The sequence below is a fragment of the Stegostoma tigrinum genome, chromosome 24 (genome assembly GCF_030684315.1).
Source record: "Stegostoma tigrinum isolate sSteTig4 chromosome 24, sSteTig4.hap1, whole genome shotgun sequence".
In the NCBI taxonomy this organism is placed as follows: Eukaryota; Metazoa; Chordata; class Chondrichthyes; order Orectolobiformes; family Stegostomatidae; genus Stegostoma; species Stegostoma tigrinum.
This window is the reverse complement of record NC_081377.1, coordinates 5,443,430-5,467,257: the sequence shown is the minus strand read 5'-3', so window position 1 is coordinate 5,467,257 and position 23,828 is coordinate 5,443,430.

Here is a 23,828-nt window from a genome sequence, read left to right as displayed (position 1 = left end):
TAACCAGATGATCTTTCAAGTGAGGTCTCATTCTGGAATCTGACCTCTCCAGTACTACCACCCACTAGGATTATAACAGCATGGAAAACTGACTTCCTGCTATCCTAACCGGAAGCAACTAGCTTTATGAGCTGCAGAAACCATCACTTTGAGAGAATTCTGCAGTGACTCCGATATTTAATTTTTGTTCATTGAATTTACCCGACCAAGCTTCAGGGGAATGAGCATCTTCTTCATCAGGCCTGCAAGCATATTTTTCCAGATGGGCTAAACAAGTGAATTATTGGCACTTGGGATAATAAGGTGTAGAGCTGGATGAACACAGCAGGCCAAGCAGCAGCGGAGCAGGAAGGCTCAGAAGAAGGGTCTAGGCCTGAAACGCCAGCCTTCGGGCTCCTCTGATGCTGCTTGGCCTCCTGTGTTCATTCAGCTCCACATCTTGTTATCTCAGATTCGCCAGCATCTGCAGTTCCTACTACCTCTGAAACAATTATGAATACTTCTCTTGGTTATACTTTGCCAAAGCACTTTGAGTGTGTTTTCCTCAAGTGCATGCATCTGTGTTGTAGTTCTAGGATGAATGTATGAGTATATTCTCTATATCTAAACTCACAAATGCTTGCTGCTGGTTTTAAAATTGTCCTCACATTCAGAGGTTAAGAAAGACACACATCTTCCTTTTCAGAGCACACTGATTATGAAGTGTGAGGAGGTGGAATAGGGATTTCAATTCGTATTTATCCCTGTCTATAACAAGAGAAATCAAAGAAAATGGGCATCAGGTGGGGAACTGGGGCGATGGCCCAAGGTTAGCTGTGAACACTGAGGGGATGAGCAGGCTTGAGGGGAGGTACAGTTTACTCCAACTCCTACAACTTCTGTTCTTAACATGCTCCCTTGTATAGCTGTCATCTAGCCATGACCACTTCCATCTAGAAGGACAAGGTCAGCAGATACATGGGAACACCACCACCTTCAACTTCCCCTCATAGCCACTCACCATTTCCTGACTTGGAAATATATCACCATTCCTTCAGTCACTGGGTCAAAATCCTGGAATTCCTTCCCTAATGACATTGTGGTCACCCAATAGCAGGTTGTCTGCAGAGGTTCAAGAAGGCAGCTCACCACCACCTTCTCAAGGGCAACTAGGGATAGGCAATAAATGCTGGCCAGTCAGTGATGTCCACATAAAAATAAATAAATCCTCAGCTACAATCTGAGGAGGAGGCCCACCATAGATAATTCTGTCTGCCAGAATTCATCCCAAGAACTCCAACGCTAAGGGAAGGGAGCGAGGGGACAATTTGTCTCCAACATCACTCCTGAGATGCTGCTTGGCCTGCTGTGTTCATCCAGCTTCACACTTTGTTATCTTGGATTCTCCAGCATCTGCAGTTCACATTACCTCTGATCACTTACAGAGCTGTTTTGATGCAGCTCTGAAATCACTTCGCAGCAGTGTGGTGCATTGCACAAAGAGATCAAAGACATAGGAAGGAGAGAAGCTCTGACAAAGTAAACAGTGAAACGTTCCTGCAGCAACGTGCAGCAGCAAGAGAACACAAGGCCAAACATCTAGGGGAATTTGCCACGAGTTTTACCAGGGCTCACAAAGTCTGGAAAAGTCACTACCTTTATGATTTACTGAAACACTCCCAGGCTCAGCTCCTACTCCGTAAGAAAATTCTTGCAGTAAATTTACCCGGGTCTCAGCAGCAGGTTGTAAATCCACGTCACTTCCTTTGCATGGAAAGGTCGGGTACCCATACCCTCTCCTCTGTCCTTACCCCCAATGCCTGTCTTGCATTGATTAAGCACCTTTTATATCATTACCTAAATTCAGCCTTGGCCCTGAAGTCTTCTTCCGCAGCTCAGTGTCATCTTGCGGTTGAGCTTGCTCCTGTAAAGTGCCTTAGGTACATTTTAGCACAACAGAGGCGCTAAATAAATGCAAATTGCTGTTATTGACAGTCTTTGAGCTCACAATGCCTGTGGCTGATTGCTCTGTTTCTCTGCACAATCATTTGTCACAGCAGCCGGTGAGAAGCACTCACAGATTTGAAAGACTACAACAAATCTGCTTCAGCAAACATTTCCATCCAGAAGGTGCAAGCTACCGACTCGTGACGTGATTTACAACCTGCTGCTGAGACCCGGGTAAATTTACTGCGAGAATTTTCGAACGGAGTAGGAGCTGAGCCTGCGAGTGTTTCAGTGCATCGTAAATCATTCCTGACATTTTCTTGAACTGATTATACTGACAGCTCCCGTTGTGTTGTGAAACCTGGTGTAAAAAAAATCACTGGGAATATTGCTTTCATGGCAGTAGTAGATGTAATAACAGTTTATGGAGTTTGTACAGACTCCATCTGACAATATATTCGCGAAAGTGAGGGATTCAGAGGTTGATCCGGGGCTGGGGTGGGGCTGCAACCACAATGTAACTAACCAGAGAATTCAAACACTGGGAACTCCCAACCTACGTCCGTGACACCACCCACGCCCTCCACCTCCTCCAGGACTTCCAATTCCCTGGCCCCCAACACCTCATATTCACCATGGACGTCCAGTCCCTGTACACCTGCATTCCGCATGGAGATGGCCTCAAGGCCCTCCGCTTCTTCCTGTCCCGCAGGCCCGACCAGGCCCCCTCCACCGACACTCTCATCCGCCTAGCTGAACTCGTCCTCACACTCAACAACTTCTCTTTTGACTCCTCCCACTTCCTACAGACTAAGGGGGTGGCCATGGGCACCCGCATGGGCCCCAGCTATGCCTGCCTCTTTGTAGGTTACGTGGAACAGTCCATCTTCCGCACCTACACAGGCCCCAAACCCCACCTCTTCCTCCGGTACATTGATGACTGTATCGGCGCCGCCTCTTGCTCCCCAGAGGAGCTCGAACAGTTCATCCACTTCACCAACACCTTCCACCCCAACCTTCAGTTCACCTGGGCCATCTCCAGCACATCCCTCACCTTCCTGGACCTCTCAGTCTCCATCTCAGGCAACCAGCTTGTAACTGATGTCCATTTCAAGCCCACCGACTCCCACAGCTACCTAGAATACACCTCCTCCCACCCACCCTCCTGCAAAAATTCCATCCCCTATTCCCAATTCCTCCGCCTCCGCCGCATCTGCTCCCACGATAAGACATTCCACTCCCGCACATCCCAGATGTCCAAGTTCTTTAAGGACCGCAACTTCCCCCCCACGGTGATTGAGAACGCCCTTGACCGCGTCTCCCGCATTTCCCGCGACACATCCCTCACACCCCGCCCCCGCCACAACCGCCCCAAGAGGATCCCCCTCGTTCTCACACACCACCCTACCAACCTCCGGATACAACGCATTATCCTCCGACACTTCCGCCATTTACAATCCGACCCCACCACCCAAGACATTTTTCCATCCCCACCCCTGTCTGCTTTCCGGAGAGACCACTCTCTCCGTGACTCCCTTGTTCGCTCCACACTGCCCTCCAACCCCACCACACCCGGCACCTTCCCCTGCAACCGCAGGAAATGCTACACTTGTCCCCACACCTCCTCCCTCACCCCCATCCCAGGCCCCAAGATGACATTCCACATTAAGCAGAGGTTCACCTGCACATCTGCCAATGTGGTATACTGCATCCACTGTACCCGGTGCGGCTTTCTCTACATTGGGGAAACCAAGCGGAGGCTTGGGGACCGCTTTGCAGAACACCTCCGCTCAGTTCGCAACAAACAACTGCACCTCCCAGTCACAAACCATTTCCACTCCCCCTCCCATTCTCTTGATGACATGTCCATCATGGGCCTCCTGCACTGCCACAATGATGCCACCCGAAGGTTGCAGGAACAGCAACTCATATTCCGCCTGGGAACCCTGCAGCCATATGGTATCAATGTGGACTTCACCAGTTTCAAAATCTTCCCTTCCCCCACTGCATCCCTAAACCAGCCCAGTTCATCCCCTCCCCCCACTGCACCACACAACCAGCCCAGCTCTTCCCCCCCACCCACTGCATCCCAAAACCAGTCCAACCTGTCTCTGCCTCCCTAACCGGTTCTTCCTCTCACCCATCCCTTCCTCCCACCCCAAGCCGCACCCCCAGCTACCTACTAACCTCATCCCACCTCCTTGACCTGTCCGTCTTCCCTGGACTGACCTATCCCCTCCCTACCTCCCCACCTACACCCTCTCCACCTATCTTCTTTACTCTCCATCTTCGGTCCGCCTCCCCCTCTCTCCCTATTTATTCCAGTTCCCTCCCCCCATCCCCCTCTCTGATGAAGGGTCTAGGCCCGAAACGTCAGCTTTTGTGCTCCTGAGATGCTGCTTGGCCTGCTGTGTTCATCCAGCCTCACATTTTATTATCTTGGAATCTCCAGCATCTGCAGTTCCCATTATCTCTAATTCAAACACTGTGTCCGCTGTCAGGTTCTACAAAAATGTGATCAACCCCCTAAAACAGTGAAATCCAGAGAGATCTGCAGAGTACACCAATCATTAAAATATCATCAACAGAAAAATAATCAGAAAGCTTAATGGAATTAATGTTCTGAAGCCTGGAGAAGCAGTATGCAATGGGACAAAGCCATGCTTCAGTGATATACACCTCTGGTTAAACGCACATATAGGGTGACTGTGAGTGAAGATTTACCAAAATAGCACATTGAGAGAAAAAGGTAAATGACAAGGAGAGAGTTCACAAAATTGGTTTACAGCCCTCGGAATTTAGAAGCTCAAGGGGTGATTTGATCAAGGTTCCGGGGAGCATATTAAACAAGGACAGACAAATGATTTCTTCTCCTGGAGGTTAGCCTAGTAAGTTGGGGGTGAACCTGCCTCCACCCACCATGTCCAGTCACAGCAAGATTGCCCAGCGATTAATTGTCTCCAAGCGTCCTATATAGTCTATAGGAGACCATAAAGCCCCAAAATCAGATGGCTAGTCAGATCAGCCGGTCTCCAGCCCTCAGCTATGGCACCGGTAGTGGTGGCTTCTCAGTCAATCCCTCATGAGGAGCCATAGAGGAGGACAGATTGGAAGATTGTCTGGTGGGTGGCTGAGGTGGTGGTGGAAGGTGGGTAGCGTTGTAAGGTGGGTGTGTGGCTAGGTGGTAATCAGGTCAGGAGCTAGTCGAGTTGGATTAACAGGAAATCATGATCATGGGGGGTTTGGGAAGTCAGGAGGTTGGAGGGGATCAAGATTGGATGGGGGTTGTTGGGGAGTCACTGGGGTAATTCCAGAGCAGGGAGTTGGAGAGTGAGGTCTATATTTACCATGCGCTAGATTTAGATTTTTCTACCCAACATTTCCTGGATAACTATCTGAGTAAATCCGTTGGATTTATCAGAAGACATTTTTGGAGGTTTTTGGGGAGCAGGAGAATTGCTCGTCAGAAACTTCACCAATAACCCGGAGGCCGGATCTCCAATAACACAGTGTACAGCCGGATGAACGCAGCAGGCTAAGCAGCATCAGAGGAACAGGAAGGCTGACGTTTCAGGCCAGGACCCTTCTTAAGGATCTCCAGTATTTTCTGATTTTCGTTTATAGCTCGACATCCAAGTAATTTCACTTTTGTAACAAAAGGAGGTGATAATAGGGAAAACATGGAAAGGAAAGATAACTCGAGTGGATGTGTAAATTGTAAGAAGACATCCAAGAGAAAATAAGAGGGCGTAACTTTATTAAATTCAATGTAGTGGGTGATACTTCTCAAATTAATGAGTAGAAAGTTGAATTGCTGTTCCTCAAGGGTTTGTTAAAATTAATCAGAACAGTGTAAATGGTGAACGGCTGGGAGGTTAGAGGAAGCAGGTTGGAGAATTAATTGGCTGACAAGTATAGAGTTGGAGTCATAATTGTGGACTGAACAAAGGCATGAGCAAAGAAAAATATTGCAGATGCTGGAAAATCTGAGAGAAAGTCTGAATGTTCAGTAAATACACAGGAAGTCCAGGTGATGAAGGTGAATGAAGCAAGAGGTGAACTTGTAATAACGGAAGTTTAAGCACTTATTTACGCGAGGCTATTGCTTTCCCCAATTACGCATATTGCTCACTATTTTAGATGGGAGCTCAAAACAACTTGTCAACCAGGTTATTTTGAACCAAAGAAAGAGCACTTTTAAATTCTGTTAAACTGAGAAAACTAGTAAAAGTGCAACGTCAAGCATACAGGCTTCAGGCAGACACGAGCTCTCATACATACAGGTACAAAGTGAAAGGAGAAAAAAAGCATCCAGTACAAAGAAAGAGAAAGAATATCTGGCTAAATGTCCTTTCATTGACGTTGAGGATTGTCTACAGGAATAGTGCCAGAAGACTGGAGGATAGCAAATGTGGTTCCCCTGTTCAAGAAGGGGAGTAGAGACAACCCTGGTAATTATAGACCAGTGAGCCTTACCTCAGTTGTTGGTAAAGTGTTGGAAAAGGTTATAAGGGATAGGATTTATAATCATCTAGAAAAGAATAAATTGATTAGGGATAGTCAGCACGGTTTTGTGAAGGGAAGGTCGTGCCTCACAAACCTTATTGAGTTCTTTGAGAAGGTGACCAAACAGGTAGATGAGAGTAAACCGGTTGATGTGGTGTATATGGATTTCAGCAAGGCGTTCGATAAGGTTCCCCACAATAGGCTATTGTACAAAATGCGGAGGAATGGAATTGTGGAAGATATAGCAGTTTGGATCGGAAATTGGCTTGCTGAAAGGAGACAGAGGGTGATAGTTGATGAGAAATGTTCATCCTGGGGACCAGTTACTAGTGGTGTACCGCAAAGGTCGGTGTTGGGTCCACTGCTGTTTGTCATTTTTATAAATGACCTGGATGAGGGCGTAGAAGGATGGGTTAGTAAATTTGCAGATGTCACTAAGGTCAGTGGAGTTGTGGATAGTGACGAAGGATGCTGTAGTTTGCAGAGAGACATAGATAAGCTGCAGAGCTGGGCTGAGAGGTGGCAAATGGAGTTTAATGCAGACAAGTGTGAGGTGATGCACTTTGGTAGGAGTAACCGGAAGGCAAAGTACAGGGCTAATGGTAAGATTCTTGGTAGTGTTGATGAGCAGAGAGATCTCGGTGTCCATGTACACAGATCCTTGAAAGTTGCCACCCAGGTTGACAGGGCTGTTAAGAAGGAATACAGTGTTTTAGCTTTTATTAATAGAGGGATCGAGTTCCGGAACCAAGAGGTTCAAAACTCTGGTGCGGCCGCACTTGGAGTATTGTGTACAGTTCTGGTCCCCGCATTATAAGAAGGATGTGGAAGCTTTGGAAAGGTGCAGAGGAGATTTACGAGGATGTTGCCTGGTATGGAGGGAAGGTCTTACGAGGAAAGGCTGAGGGACTTGAGGCTGTTTTCATTAGAGAGAAGAAGGTTGAGAGGTGACATAATAGAAACATATAAACTAATCAGAGGGTTAGATAGGGTGGATAGGGAGAGCCTTTTTCCTAGGATGGTGATGGCGAGCACGAGGGGTGAAAGATATAGGACAGATGTCAGAGGTAGTTTCTTTACTCAGAGAGTAGTAAGGGAATGGAATGCTTTGCCTGCAATGGTAGTAGATTTGCCAACTTTAGGTACATTTAAGTCGTCATTGGACAAGCATATGGACGTACATGGAATAGTGTAGGTTAGATGGGCTTGAGATCGGTACGACAGGTCGGCACAACATCGAGGGCCGAAGGGCCTGTACTGTGCTGTAATGTTCTATGTTCTATGTTCTATGTCATTGAAAGATCCAAAGCTAAAGTTGACTACTTGGTTTCTTGGATGCAACCAAGAGTGAATGATTAAAAATGATTAAAATTTACTTACTAAAATTCGCAGTTCGGCGACTTTTCTCAGCAGCTGTTTCTGTGAGAGATGGGTACAAAGTTATTAAGTGTGGGGCTGTCACTTCCAGCCATATTTTTCTGTAAGCTTGGTTACTCTCACTTGTCAGTCACCGCAGTTCATTTCAAACTGCTTTTCTTGCAAGCCCAAAGTCCAAGGCATTATAGCTCGTGACATTTTAATGATTAATGGATCATATTTTATCCCCGTTGTGGCAATCTGTGGAGACAGGAACTGGACTACAGTTTTAAGAAAGAGCCTTATTTGACCTTAAACCATGGGTAGAATCTTACTGGTGCTGGAAATGATGGTTTATTGCCGAACAGCGAGGACAGTTTCTTGCTAGGCAGTGACAAGGTGCCAGTTAGGCGAAGTAAAGTTTGTTTAATGCCTTATTAATGGTGCAACTCACTTCATTAATATTCACAATCTTATCACAGCTCGACGTTGAGAATTCTCCACTGGAAGATGTCAGGGTGGTGCCTGGTGACTCCAGCTGGATGATCCCTGGGCACCAGCCTCTCACACCCCCCTCACCCACAGACACTGGCATCTCATATCAACCCTCTTATTCCATATTCCTTGCAGAATATGAGATATATTAACGAAGTGTGGAGCAGAAGGAACACAGCAGGCCAGGCTGCATCGGAGGAGCAGGTAAGTTGACGTTTCTGGTCAGGACCCTTTTTCTTCTGAAGGGTCTGTTTTCTACTTTTTAACCTTCTCTGAACCTTTTTCTGAAGAAGGGTCCCAACCTGAAAGGCCAGCTTACCTGGTCCTCTGATGCTGCTTGGCCTGCTGTGTTCCTTCAGCTCCACACTGTTATCTCAGACTCCATCATCTGCAGTTCTTGTTATCTCACAAGAGATATATTCTTGGATCCAATGGGAGGATACTTATGCACTTTGTTTCTGCATGCTTCAGTAGGCTCGCAACCCAGACATTACTCCCTGGTACATCCTGCACGGACATGGAGTTACATTCAGGGATGCACAGAGACCTCTAGAGCAAACAGATGAAGTACAGAACCGATCAAACTTATACCAGCATGAAGCTTCATATATAGTACACTGCCTCCCGTGCCCATGGAAGTCCACTCCAAAAGGTTTTATTTCTCACAGTCCCACTATGCCTCAGTGCTGTCTCAAATACCCCAGCTGGGGGGGAGGGAACTGGCTTTGAAATGGAGCATGGTGGCCTGGTTGGGCAACCCTGGGGAATTTTGTTGTCTGCTGACTTTGACATGCCAGGGATTGAGTGGACCTTCCTCAGCCTGCATTTCCATGGGTTAAAAGAGGCAGGCAGGGTGGAGGTGGAGGATCTGTAAGGCCATAAAGACCATAGGTATACATACAGAATTTGGCTATTCGGCCCAAAGAGTCTATTTCAACATTCAATCATGGCTGATATGTTCCTCAAACCCATTCTCCTGCCTTCTCTCCATAACACTTAATCCCCTTGCTAATCAAGAACTTATCTATCTCTGTCTTAAACACACTGAATGACTTGGCCTCCACAGTGCTCTGCAGCAATGAGTTTGACAGAGTCACCACCCTCTGGCTGAAGAAATTCTGCCTCGTGTCAATTCTAAAGGGTTACCCCTTCACTTTGAGGCAGTGCCCTCAGGTCCTAGTCTCTCTGACCAAAGGAAACATCTTTTCCACATCCTGTCTATCCAGGCCTTTCAAAATTCTGTAAGTTTCAATCAGAATCCTCCCTATCCTTCTAAGCTACATCGATTACAGACCCAGAGTCCTTGACCGCTCTTCATATGATTAGCTGTTCATCCCCGGGAACATTATTGTAAACATCTTCTGGTTCTCCTCTGATGCTAGTACATCTTTCCTTAGATATGGGGCCCAAAACTGCTCACAATATTCCAAATGTAGTCTGGCCTAAGCCTTCTACAGCCTCAGCAATATATGTCTGCTCTTGTATTCTAGCCTTCTTGAAATGAATGCTAATATTGCATTTGCCTTCCTTCAAGATACCAACGTTGGACTGGGAATGCAACTCTTTCAGCAGCTAGCTGCTGGGTTGTGTGTTGTTAGAGGAACATGTGTGGTAAGGTAGGGATGGAATTGGACTAGAGGGTCACTATGAGGTGTGTTTAGTAAGATACAGCAAGAAGTTACATCTTGATCCATTAAACTGTCACCAAAACTTGACACATCTGGCATTTAGCTGGAAGCCATAAGATTTGTTACACAGACTCTGTTCCTATCTTCTGCCAGACTCAGTGGGCATTTCCAGCCCTTCCTGTTTTGTGTGGGACAAAGCAGTTACCCGATCTGTGTTGGTTCTCACCAACCCAGAGCTGACTCTTTCGTGACTATTCATCAGGTTGGAGTTTTTTTCCTTCGAATAAATCGCTCACCAGGAGATTTTTGGAGGATAGTGAAGAGGCCATCTGCAGAGTGACAGGCTGGAGCCAAGCCTCCTCCACTTGATAACAGGGACTTGGAGAGGCACTTTGCCAATGGTAGCCCATTGATGCCCAGGTGCCCTCAAGGACTGTGAGTTTCAATTGGGAAGCTGGGACCGGGTAGGGGGATGCTGGCCAAGTGATTTGGGAGGGGTGGGGGTCATCACAGCATTGCCCCCAATCCTAACCATACCCCCACCAGAACCTGCTGGCAGCTGCCGGGGTTTACTTGGTGCTGCCCTTACGAGGTGACAGACCTTTCCAATACAGGTGAATTATGACCTTTTCGTCATTGAACTGGCTGCCCAGTGGGCAATATACCATCTGGGTGATGGGCTCCCATCCTGTTGTTTTCCCAGGTCATTCTCCTCTGAGCCTGTCTCCAAAGTGTCAGGTAAATCCCACTCACTGTTCCACTCGCTGTTGCGAATGAGCAGCCTATATGAAACAAAAAATGCCTTTGTCTTCCGCCTCTAGAAGCATTATTATTTAATGCTGCAAGTCTGAAAGGTTTAATTATCGTGAAGGTTATGTCTACGATTTCCAAGATGTGTCAGTCATGCTTAACAAAAGATGAAGGGATTTGTTCTCTTGTTGTGTTGCATCTTTTTATTATTAAGTGTCCATGGATATGTTAATATGACAGATAAAGGTCTGATCCGACTCAGCAAAAGATAAACAAGAGAATTACTTTCTCTGTCTTGTGGCTGATAACAGGAGTATAATATAACGCTGTTAAATCGGCTTTTCTCTCGCTGATCTCAGAAGGATGAGCCAGGATTATCAAGGGGCAGACCTAACTACGCAGGGAAAACTTTTAACACGTACTGGGAGTCTGATGTTTGGAGGCATCTTTTCTGAACTGCAAAGATGTTAAAAGATATGACCACACATTTGCAGGGAAATGAAAATATTGCATCTTTAATGATAGCTATAAATATTTCCAATATAGATTTCAGGCTTCAGAAAGGGAGTAGGTTGAAAGAAAAATCACGGTAGCCAACATAATGGTGCAGCAGAAAAGTGAATCAATGGCTAAGGATCTGGATGATTAACACTCCAAACAGAGCTTTCTAGCTGAATTCTGCCAACATATGCTTCATGAAAGAAAGAATGACGTTTACTTAGAGGCGTTGATGATCTCAGAGTGTTTCAAAGTAGCTGCTTGTAAATAAATGCCGAGTAGATGTTCTTCTGATTTGTAGCCACTGTCCTGAAATAGGCCAGGAAGGTCCCTAATCAACTATATGATAATGAACAGATTTCTGGTTCTATTGATATTGGTGGAGGAACAGATACGGACAGGTTATTGTCAGAGACAACATATTTTTCTTTTTGGGATTGTAAGGTGAGATACAGGTTCGGTTCCTATGTACTAGCAGACTCTTGCAATTTGGAAAAATGAAGTGGTGCACATTATTAGCTGTGCAAGAAAATGTTGCTTTTTGAAACATCAGTCTTTAAGGCAGAATGGCAGGAAGTCTTTGAGTTATGGAAAGACCACTTGAGGGTTGACATTGAATTGGCTGAGCTACTGTTTGCTACAAACCTGTAGGTGGAAGGCAACCAGAGATATCCAGGGGCCTGTGAACTGAATGCATCTCTCTTTCCACCCTCTCTTTCTTTTAGGGTGAAAAGGCAGAAAATCCAAGACACTGTAAAATAATTAGTTCTACCTGATAAATTATTAGAGTGAAAAACCACCTTCACTTGACAGAAAACAGTGAGTCCCTATTGTTAACATCGAAAGAAACTGTGGTAAACAATTTAATCCACTCAGGATCTGGTTGCTAGATCCTTGAAACTTTTTTACTACATTTTTCTTTCCAAACATAATATCTGTCTTTTGCCTGCCTTTGTGTGTGTGTGTGTGTGTGTGTGTGTGTGTTTGTGTGTGTGTGTGTGTGTGTGTGTGTGTGGTGTGTGTGTGTGTGTGTGTGCCTATGTGTGCGTGTGTGCCTATGCATGTCTGTGTGAGTGTGTCTGTATGTTTGTGTCTATGTATGGGTGTGTCTATGTACGTGTCTTGGTGTTTAGGGTTTTTTAATGGGGTATAGTTTAAATTGCATAGTAGTAAATAGCAATCCAAACTTTTCTCTGCAATTGGTTAAAGTTGTCTGCTACAATAAATAGAATTATTTTCTACTAATGATGAAATCTGATGTGAATTAAATTTTCCCTGAATAGAAGTCCATCAGGAAAATCGATTACCTTGTTTGTTTGTCTAATTTGGATGTGTACCTTTTGTGGAAACTTGTGCAACAGTGGAGTATGATCATTGTTGCACTCTTCCTGGTCAAACCATGACAGTTCATGGAACAATTACTTAACATCTCATCTGATGATTAATTCTGTTGGAAAAATTTGGGATACCTTGGTTTGATTCACTATCCCCAATCCTTCTAGGCTAGGTAAGAAGAATCTACTATTAACTCCTAGTGACTGTAGTGGCAAGAACTTTGAAGATGCTTCTGCAGTTGGAAGACAGTTTAATATTTTATCTGCAAACCATTGAAAGTAAGCTATTATCTGATGTATCAGTCATGAAAAATTGTCCAACATCAATGCAGTTAATCTTATGTGGTGCACATTTTCCCTTGGCTTGGTGTTCCTTTGATTTTGAGCAGTATTCTGCCTGCACTATGCAGTTATCTATCAGCAGGTTGTAGTTGTATTCTCCTCAACCAAGGAGTTTTTTCAACTAATGTAGTCACTCTTTCCCAGGCATCAAGTTTGGAGTGAGTTGGATGATTGTTAACCTGTACGATATGTGTCATATCTTGTTCATGTGAATCACTCATTACCCCTAAGAAAGGTTGATTTGTATCCTCCAAAGAAGGCATATTCTCATATACTGATTTTTTAAAAATATAGAATCCCTACAGTATGGATGCAGGCCATTAGGCCCATCGAGTCCATACCGACTCTCCGAAGAATATCCGACCCAGGCCCACCCACCTGCTACCCTATCCCTGTAACCTTACATTTCTGGTGGCTCACCCACCTAGCCTGCACATCACTGAACACTATGAGCAATTTACCAGGGCCAATCCACCTAACTTGCACATCTTAGGAGAAATCTTCTAATGAAGGTAACTCTTGATATTCTAGGGTTTTTTCCAAAGTTGGTCGCTATGACACAGTTACCTCTTTGCGCATTATTAGTTCTGTGGTTCAACGTGTGATGATACTATGGCTTTAAGAAGTGTATTTTGTACTGGGGATTTATTTCATGAAGAAACATTGAGAGAGAGGCATTGATTGGTCTGCTCAGAACCAATAGAATAAACAGGTTGTGAGGTTTGGCTTTTTTAAAAAGTTGGAACAATAGAAGTAGTTTGAATAGGTGGGGAGCCCAGCTCCCATTGAACCATGATTTTGTTTAGTTTAGCTTTCAGTGGCTATTACTCGAGTCTTGAAGCTGGATGTGGAAGTTGTTTTTCCTCTCTCTGTCAGTGCTAAAACTTGGAGTTCTCTTCCTGCTGCTACAATTATGTGTGAGACAGTCTATTTTACAGAATTGCCCTTGCCAAGGGTGTGATTGTGGGATGTTAAGATATTGGAACAGTTATTGCTTGCTTTATTATTTTGTTGGGTATTTTGATAAAGTTACAGTAAGTCAATTCTTTTCTTTTATTCTTATTTTGTTTGTATTTTAACCATAATTTATGACTAAAGCCTATTTTGCTTCAGGCCTAGTAGTCTGACCATTTGAACTGCATCTAAAATGCAATGTTTTGGCACTTGCCTTTAAAATAAGAAAAAGTTAGGGTCTAGGCTAAAACCATGAAATGTTTTGAAGGGGTTTGGTCTGGTCCATAACAAATGGTTATTTTGACTTTTGTACATTCTCTGGAAAAGTCCCACTTCCTTACATAGATTTCATTGTCACAACAAAGCTAAATATTATTCTGTTAATGCATGTGGTTTTATACTTAAAGGCATCTAGTGTCAGCCTACCAGGTGATGTTTTGATGTTTTTATACCTCACAGATTTGATGAAATCTGATGGACTCCTTGAACTGGGTTTTTCTGTTGCCATTATTCCATTGGGCTGTTTCCAGATTTCAAAATTCCGATAACAATTCTGTCACAACAATGCTGTTGCTGTAAATAGAAACACTGAAAATAAAACTCCGACGGCATTTAAAGATCACTGATGAAGTTGTCAATGGGTTCTCCTCAAACTGTATTCTTCCCCCCCTTTACATGTTTGGTACTTAATGTAAAATAATTGACAAGAGCTTTTATAACATTGTCAAAGGCAATGTTTTAAACTTACTTTCTGTCATTTCTGGCAATGATTTACATTATGACTAACGGAGTGAGGAAATGTATTCACTTCTCCTTTTTCTCTCTCTCGGCCGCTAGATGATGGTCTAGCAGTATTATTGCTATTAATCCAGAGACCCAGATAGTGTTTTGGAGACCTGGTCATGGCAGATTGTGGAGTGAGAATTTAATTAATAAAGAAAAATAAAATGAAGAGTGAAAAGTATAATGATGAGCATGGAACCTTTCTCTTTGGGGAAAGAAGCTGCCAGCCTTACCTGGTGTAACCTATTTGCAACCCACAGAAAAGTGGTTGATTCTTAACTGCCCTCTGGGCAACTATGTTTGGGCAATAAATATTAGCCTAGCCAACGATGTGCACATTCTGTCAATGAGTAAAAAGAAAATCCTGTAGCAATGCTCCAACACATTTTAATTCACAGCATTTGTGATTTTAAATCTGTTTGGATGTGTAAAATCTTTCTCAATTATAATTTCAGGTTCTATCATCATTCATCCTAACTACATCTACAAGTTCACTGTTGCAAGCTGCATCTCAAACAATGATGAGACAGAATACAGGAAAGTGATAGAGTGATTGGCGGCATGCTATAAAGATACCAGTCTCTCCCTCATTGTCAGCAAAATGAAGGCGCTTGTCATTGACATCAGGAAGTAGGGTGGAGGTAATCAATGGAGCTAAGGCGGAGATGGTAAAGCATCAATGTTCTGGGAGTGAAGATCACCAACAATCTGTTCTGGCCCACCCACATTGATGTTACGGTCAACAAAGCACAACAACATCTCTGCTTCCTCAGGGGTCGAAGGAAATTTGGCATGTCCGTAAACACTCTTCCCAATTTTTATACATGCACCACAGAGATAATTTTATCCAAATGCAACATGACTTGGTACGGCAACTGCTCCGTCCAGGATTGTAAGAAGCCACGGAGAGTTATGAACACAGCTCAATGCACCACACAAGCCAACCTTCCATCCTTTAACTTCATCTATACTTCTCAGGAAGGCAGGCAATGTCGTCAAATATATCTCCCATCCTGGATATAATCTGTTCTAATCTCTTCTGTTGGGCAGACGATACAAAAGCTTAAACGCACATACGAATAGATTCAAGAATAGCTTCTTCCCTGCTGTCATTAGACTTATGAATAGACCTCTCAAATTTTAAATTTAATGTTGATTTCACTCTTTGAGTGCCTTTTCTGCAGCTGTAATATTGTATTCTTCATTCTGTTCTGTTACCCAAATGTAATTTGTATGGCATGATCTACTTGTACTGCATGTAAAACAAAACTGTTCATTGTACCTAGGTACATGTGACAACAATAAATCATATCAAACCAAAATCAAATCAAAACATTTGGACAGCTTTCCTATATACAATACTTTCTACATTGCAATAAAACTGAAAGAAGTGGTTCAGAAATTCCAACAACCATTCTGTTTCAATTAGTTAAATTGATGTTGTTCTTACTTAAATAATTTACCTGAAAGCTGTTGCAGATATGTTGCATCTTTGTGGATATAATGTTTCTTTTCAGCATTTTTAATTGTTCTCAGTTCAATTGTTTAAATGTTGTGTCTTCTACAGCAAGCTTTTTTTTTAACAACGGTTCTTTTCTAAAAGTATCATTATTGTAATTGCTGTGTCATGTAGATAAATTGTTAATAAAGTTTTGGAAATTTTGATGTTTGCTTTTTTAATGAAAAGGGCTAATTGAACCTGAAGAATCTAGATATTTCAGGATTAAACTATAACTTGTTGATAAAATATTTGCAGGCATTTACAGATTGCAAAAACCTTTAAAATTAATCAATACCTTTTTTGAAAAATTCTCTCAAGGTGGAAACAAGAGTTTGCCACGTTTTCCCTTCTTGCTGATTTTGTGACTGTGCTAAAATTTACTCCCTATTGGCCTCTTCTCAGACTTCTGTGCCATTTTACATTGAAAAAAATGGTGTTGCACAGATCTTGTGACTTCAAGCAACAATTTTAATTGAACAATAAATATTGTTTCATTCCTCATTAAACGGGTTTTTGTACTGTTAATCTCTTCTGCTTTTGATATTTTTCACAGTAATTTGTCAAATTGCGCTTTATGTTAACAATTTTCTTAGCAAGTGTCCTTTATTGGAAAGATTGTTTCTACAATTTTACCAAATAATATCAAACATTTTTAACAATACTTTTTATTTAATAATTCTATTAGCTTCTCAACTTAATTTGTTCTGTGAAGCATAAAAATGTTCATCAATCCAATAAGGAAACTTACTTCGCTTGCCCAACAGTTGTATTATCGTTTCATTTATCAATTGTGCCACTTACAACTTGGAGAATTGCTGAAAAAAAAAGAATTTTCTTGGGAATTTTCATCCTGCACTCAGAACAATTCACAAGAATAACAGCTCAAGAGGAAAAGCAACAAGAGAGTGCCACATGGTTGGCGAGTGGATTCTGGTTTCTAAAGGCTTTGCTATGGAGGGTGCATCTGATCTGGCTGTTTGACAGTTAACTGCTTCAGTTTGAAGCCAGACAGGTAGAGTCTGACTGGTCAAGGCTTTGCAAAATTGGTCAGTCCCATATCATGGAGAATTTGTGTGTCCTGGAGGTAATAAGTGCATTGAGCTTTGTTCTCTGCAAACAGACTGAACATGTGCATCTGTTTCAATTCAATACAATAAGCGACAGCCATTAACGGCAAAAACAGAAGTTGCTGGAAAAGCTCAGCAGGTCTGACAGCATCTGTGAAGAAAACGTTGGAATTAACATTTTGGGCCTGGTGATCCCTCGTCAGAACACTGAATAAAATAAGTGACAGCTATTTTCTGGTTCATTTGACAAGGCAATGTCCTGAACAATCAGGATCAACCTACATAGTTTAGAAGGCCTGACAGTTAGGCGTAAATCAGCCCTAATGAGTATATTCTCCATGGCAACCTCTCTACCAATAAGAACATACTTGCTAACCAATCGGCACTCTCATGAAATATAAATGTTAGTTTTCATCTTAAATTTATGTTCTTGCAAGTTGTCCTCATGAGTAGGAAACAAAAAGCTTTGATAAAGTGTCTCTTTTTCAAGAGTACTCAAGTTCTATACCATTAAATGACTATCTCTACAATTATTTAAGACTTTTTGCGGTCTACACAACCTTTTAAAATGCTTTCGCTGTTTCTAGTTTCTTGGAACAAGCTCAGTGCTGCTGTTGCTACCACTAGTTGCTGTAAATCACAGAGACAGACTAACTGTGTGTGACCCGAAGCTGCTGAATATTTAAAGATACACTGAGTTTTCTGACTGGAACTTTTTCTTTTTGTTTTCTCCTTGGATGGTTGAGGCTTTTATAGAACTGAAGGTATCGCCAGTTCCAATATGCTTTAAAGGACAGTGGTGTGCACCACTTCCCCCATTTAGTACAGCATAGCTAAATTAAGTTTTCAGATATCCAGCAAGGTCAGCGTCTTGTATATGTTGACTTCTGGTGGAATCTTGGGCAGATTGACTGCCTTAGTGTGTCTCTTGTGGTATCTGCCTAAGTTACTGATAGCCTATTGGTAAGAATGTCCATACAAACATTTCAACAAAACAAGTGTCAGGCATTCTGTGGTTAATTTCTCAGCACATTGCTTTGATAATCAGTGTCACCATGGGGTAAAAATGCCTGCACGAATGCTTCATCAGAAGACCGGCTCAATCTTGATGGACAATAAATAAGTTTATTACATTTTTTTTAATAGGTAGTTGGTACAGAACCTGAGTATCATTGAAAAAGACAAGGTTTGCAAAGCTTATACTAATGAGGACAATTTGCAACAAATACCAATGTAAAAGGAAAGCAACTTTTTTCTTTTGTGTGTGAAGACAGCATCAATTTTTTTTGGCAAATGGACTCTGAATAGTTGAGAGGAATACACCTGTTAGATAATGACTGACAGCTAACTACCATTCTTGTTTTAAACTAAAATCAGGCAGATTCACACTGATTATTCAAACTGTGCCTCGAGAAATTAACTGGAGAATGGATGTGACTTGTTTTGGTGACATGAACTGATTGTGTACAATGTTTGTACTTGCTCCTTCTGACTGCAAAGGACAGGGCACTGAGTATTAATATATGTGGTTTCCATGGCATGCAGAAGTACCATACTCAATTTCTTATGAATTGTCCTGATGAGGACCAGATGAAGAGCTTCAACAATGTGTGAATTTTTCAGACGTATGACATATTGTTTAGCTACTAGTTACATTACATCTGAGATACATGATTGCTATCAAGTCTGAAAGATTAAATACACATTACTATTTTAGCTAAGACAATTAACACACATTTGATTTATTAAGATTTATTATTGCCACATGTACCTAGATACAGAGAAAAGCTTTGTTTTGTGTGCAATTCAGGCAGATCATACTGTACAAAGTTCATTAGGGTGATAGAACAGAGTGAGGAGTGCGAATGTACAGCTGTAGAGGAGGTGCATAAAGAGCGAGATTAGCATTAAATTTAAAATTTAAGTGATCCACTGAAATGTCTAATAACAATGGGGAAGAAGCTGTTCTTGAATCTGTTGGTAGACATGTTTGAGCTTTTGTATCATCTGCCTGATGGAAGTGGTTGGAAGAGTTTATAACTGAGGTGGGGAGGGGTCTTTGATTATGTTGGCTGCCTTCCTGGGCATGTGAGACAATTAGATGGAGTCAATGGAAAGAAAACTGGCTTGCCACATTTGCTGAAAGAAGGCTTGAGACTGTATTTTTAAGCATTTTCTTTGCCCTCCTCTGGAACTTTGGTCATTTGAGAGGTGACAGAACAGAACCCTGTGGGAGAGATTGTTTACAGTCAGAAAGGCATAATGTCCAATTCATTGAAGTTGACTTCTCAAGAATATTGCCTAGATTATGTGGCACTGACTTCAAGAATGGCACTGGTATTAGGTAGATGGCCCTCCTATTGACAGTCCAAAGAATGTAGGGGAAGTACTCAATGTATTTCAGAGCTATCTCCTTTAACACTAATAGAATATTTCTAGGCCTGGTTTGTTATGAATTTTAATTTGGTAATGTTCAGAGGTAGGCTGAGTTTGTTGTTTTCAGAATTGAAGAGATGAAGAGTAACTTGTAAATCTGGTATGAAGTGGCCAATGACACAATTCATCCGCATACTATTGATCAAGGGCACTTCTGATTGCCAGTTTAACTTTGGAATGGAGCCAATGGTGTTTGAAGAGATTTCCATCCAGATACTCACACCATCATGTCGATTGTAAATATTTCAGGTGCCATTATGCCTTGCTCAAAGTTATCCAGGTTTTGATAGGTGGATTTCAGATCTCCCACTCAAGTCAATTGCAATCATATCATTCTGAAAGAATTACAGAGTTATAATGCTGTTTCTTGGACAGCCAAATGTTTGAGCACAAAGCAAAAGAGGCTTCTAATTCACTATATCAAGCACATGGATCTGTTAGATAATTTGACATGAAGAGTTCCAGTTGTTCTTGACATTTTTTGGGGGTTTTTATGGCAATAAGGACCATGTCAGAGGTTTTCCTGGAATGTCTAAAGCCACACTAGGTACTGGGAGGATATCCTCAGCCATAGGAAGTAGGCGATTCAGGGAATGTGTCTCATGATTTTTCTACTAGACAAGAGGGAAACTCCTTGATGGTTTCCTCAGCATGACTGCTTTGTTTTATTCCTTCATGGAATGAGGGCAAGACCAGCATTTGGTTGCTAATTACTCCTAACTACCCTTGAACAGAATAGCATGCCTGGACATTTCAGAGGGCAATTCAAGCTCAAAGATGTGAATGTGGGTTTTGAGTCATAAGTAGACCAGATCAGGTAAGGATGGCAGATTTATTTCCCTAGAGGGGATTAGTGAACCAGGTAGCTTTTTACGATGATCAATGACAATTGGCATGGACAGCATTATTAAGACTCGCTTCATGTTCCAAATTTAAAATCATTGAATTAAATTTCACCATCTGCCATAGTGGGATTTGAATGCACACGCCCAGAGCATTAACTGGGGTCTCTGGATTAACTATCCTGTGACATTTAACTCCCTTCTTGAAGGTAGTAATATGTCCCATCTCGATATAGGCAAAGTTTCATCAGCTGACCTTTGACGGCCTCTGCTGGAGTTTCATTGGTCCTGCACACTTTGTTGTTTCTTTGTTTGGCTGATCACAAATGACATTCTCCAAATGGTTCTCCCACACATTGCACCATGGTGAGGGGACACTGGGGGATATTAGCTGTCACTGTGGGTTTGTAGTTGTAGGGTTGCTGATGAGTGGCATTGCCTCTCTTAAAATGATGCACAGCATCCTGTGAACAAGGCAAATTTTGTGTAATTGACCTCAGATTGTCGATGGCCCTTGTGGCTTCAAAACCATTTCACATTCCCTCAATGTTACCTTGCCAATCCAGATCAAGTCTCAGGAGTGGGGCTTGAACTCAGAAGCCTTCTGACTCTGAGTTAAGACTACCACCACTGAATCAACAGTGACACCAAAGGAAGTGGACCTTAGGAGGCTCACCAATGCAGCATAACCTCTCTAGATATTGTAGTGTAGCAAGGGACAGGGCCTGAGTCAACATTTTGTCACAGTAAGTTTTGGCTTTGAGTCAGATGCAGAACCATTTCATATGTGGTCAAAGTACACACACCACAAAAGCCTATATATCCACTTGTTTCCCAATTACTGCTGGTCCATGGAATGCTCTCAATTAATCTTTCATTGCTAACCGTGCATAGCCGTACTCTAGTTGGGCATGCATTCCAGCTGCAATGGAAAGCCTCAGTGCACTCATTCCTGCTAAGTGATTTATTTATCAAAGTGGTTTGGCACAGCTCTGGGGGCTATAGTTATTTCCTGTCCATGGTACAATCTGTAATTGGGCCACAGATCTGTCCTTGTAAACATCTTCCTTCAGCTTACAGCATCTGGAGACTGCTCCTATTCTTCCAAGTCAAGCTTGTACAGAGAGCCAAAGAGATATAAAGCACAGAAGGATGCCATCAGTTCATCGGGTCAGATTTCTGAAAGGCTACATTAGCATCTTCATTGTCTTGCTCTTTCCCAATAGCCTTAGGTTTTTGGTTATGGATATAATCAGGAGAGAGCCATCATAGATTTATAAAGGGAGGTCATGCCTGATGAACGAAACTTACATTTTTGAAGGGGTGACTGAAAGATGGGGGTTGTCCAGGGCTGTGGTTTATTCAAACTTTCAGAAGCTATTCAATAAATTGCCCCATTAGAAGCAGTTAGCTAAAGATGATGGTCATGGAATTGAAGAAAATGTATTTCCCTGGAATGGAAATTGGCAGAACAGCAGAAAGAAATGCTTTGGAGAAATGGTTCTCTAATTGAGAGGATATGACATTAATGAAATCCCACAAGAACCTGCTTGATGTCTTAACTATTCACTCTATTTATTAATGACTTTAATGATGGACTAGGGAGCCACATTTTCCAGTTTTCTGATGATACAAGCATTGAAAGAAGTCTAGATTAAAGCATAATATTACAAAGATATAATAGATTAAATGAATGGGTGAAACTGTTTCAAATGGATTTCAATATATGCAATTGACTTGGGACCAAGAAAAGATAGTTCAGGATACTTTTTAAATTGTAAGAAGCTAAAAACATTAGAGGCCCAGAGAGAGTTTAATAGGAACTGCCAATGCTGGAGTCTGAGATAACAAGGAGTAGAGCTGGATGAATATCGCAGGCCAAGCAGCATCAGAGGAGTAGAAAAGCTGATGTTTCGGTCTGAACACTTCTGAAGTATATTTCAGAGGCCCAGAGAGACTGGGCTGTTAGGTAGGTGTGGGGTAGGAATTCATGTATATAAATTGCTAAAGTGTCATGGAACGGTACAGAATATAATTGAATAGGCTAATGGACACAGCAGGCCAAGCAGCATCAGAGGAGCAGGAAGGCTGACATTTTTCCAGAAGGATCCAGGCCCGAAATGTCAACCTTCCTGCTCCTCTGATGCTGCTTGGCCTGTTGTGTCCATCCAACTCCACACCTTGTTATCTCATATTCTCCAGCATTGGCAGTTCCCACTACCTCTCAGGCTAATGGACAGATTGCTTTTATGTGAAGAGGACTAGAGTCCAAAGCAATCATGGTTGAACCACATCTGGAGAATTTTGTCCAATTCTGGGCTGAACAACTTTGAAATGACCTATTGTCCTGAAGGCAGTGCAGCAACAATTTGCCAGAATGTCACTTGGACTTCAAGGGTCAAATTATGAGGAACAACTTACACAAGTATGGTTACAGTCTCTGGGATTTAAAGGGCTAGGTGCCACTTGGCCAAAGCTTTTGACATATATTGGATAATGATAAGGTAGGTAGAGAAACAATTGATGCTGACTGGGACATTGTCTAACATTTAGAATTAGAAATTTTAGGGGTAAAATTAATAAAAGCATATCTACAAACAAAGGATGGCAGAAGTTTGGAACCTTTCACTTCAACATGCAATTGATGCCCCATCTTGTTGTGTTTCAATGCGAAAATAATAAATATTTGTCAACCGACATGAAAGGTATGGGGAAGCAGCAAGTATATAGATTTAGATTGTAGGTTAGCCATGATGGACATGAACAAGCTTGTGTAAACTGAAGAGCCCACTCCCAGTTTCATGTTTGCCACAATATTTGCCCCTTTAAGTTTTATCTAATTCCCATTTGAAAGGCACCACTTGCTATTAAATCTCAAGGAGTGTGTTCAATATGATAGCAACTAGCCATGTAGTTTTCTTTTCATGATATTGTCTCTGGGTCTTTTGCTAATTAGTCTATGTCTGTGTCATTTTATTACTGATCCTTCTGTAATTGAAAACAGGATGCATTTTTTTAACACATCTATGTAATCTCCCTTTAATCTGTTTTGCTCCAAGGAGTTAAATCTCAGCTACTCTATTCTGTCGACATGGCTGTCATCTCAGTGCCCTTATATTTAGTAAATGCTTGAACTGTGTCTAAGGCTGTGATATCTTTCCTTAAGTATGGTACCCAAAATGACCAAAATACTCAAGAAGGGGCCTAAGCAATGCTTTGTAAAATCTTCCTTGCTTACATACTCAATGGTTCTATTTTTAAGTTAAAGATCTCCTAACAGTTCTTAAGACATCCACCTTCAAAAACAGAGGATCAGCTGCCTTTTACAAACTCCACCTTTTCCATTCACTGGAGAGATAATCAATTATCCATTTCCTTTGAGGAGACTAGCCTGGATAACCCAGCAAAAA